This window comes from Verticillium alfalfae, genomic scaffold (assembly GCF_000150825.1).
Source record: "Verticillium alfalfae VaMs.102 supercont1.9 genomic scaffold, whole genome shotgun sequence".
Classification (NCBI taxonomy): domain Eukaryota; kingdom Fungi; phylum Ascomycota; class Sordariomycetes; order Glomerellales; family Plectosphaerellaceae; genus Verticillium; species Verticillium alfalfae.
In genome coordinates this window covers 444,104-444,924 of record NW_003315030.1, presented here as the reverse complement: position 1 = coordinate 444,924, position 821 = coordinate 444,104, and positions in this window count along the sequence as shown.

Sequence of the window (821 nt, the reverse complement as noted above, 5' to 3'; positions counted from 1 at the left end):
ATTCGTTTTCTTCTTCTTTGGACACATCGCTCCCAATGCGTCCTGACATACCACGGTGGGCAATGCTCCAAGCAGAGGGCTTGAACTCCTTGATGTCCTTGCACTCCTCGAGCTGCTTCTTCACGGGGCTGTCGTTCATATCGTCGACGAGCCAGTAGGGGCGAGGACCAAGCTGGATGCTTTCAATGGGCTTGTACTTGGGAGGCGGCTTGCACGGCGAGGCAGCCACCTGGGTGGCGGCCACAAGACCTGTGACGAGGATGGAGTTGACGAGCATCTTGACGACAAGCTGTCAAGGGGTGGATTGACTTCAATAAAGAGTCAACTGGCTCAATTGACTTGATGACTGATCAGAGAATCTGTCCCTAGAGCAAGAGCAGGAGCAAGAGCAGGAGGAAGCGGTGGAGGAGGAGCTACGCGGAAGGAGGCGGGAAAAAGCTACCGTCAAACTACAAGTCCCGAGGGACGGGCAACGGAGAGGCGGGTGAGCTCAACATCTTATGCTGCGAGCACAACACACGCAGGCAAGACTCGAGTAAGGCAGGGTACCTTGGTGACCGGCGCGCCGGTCGAATCGCAAGCTCGGGGACCGCCCACACACTGCACCGCCGTCATTATACGATAGGTAGGGGGGGGGAAAAACGTGGTGGGTAGGAACAGCGATCGTCACCAATGACTTCCGAGTTCAGATGCGGACAGGGGTTCGGGCTGAGCGAGCAAGCTTGGTCTGGAGAAGGCAGACAAGGGTTACTGGGCCAGGATGGGAAAATCAGGTCCGCTGAAGCCTCGCAACGTGCGTGGGAGGCACACCCAAGATCCCA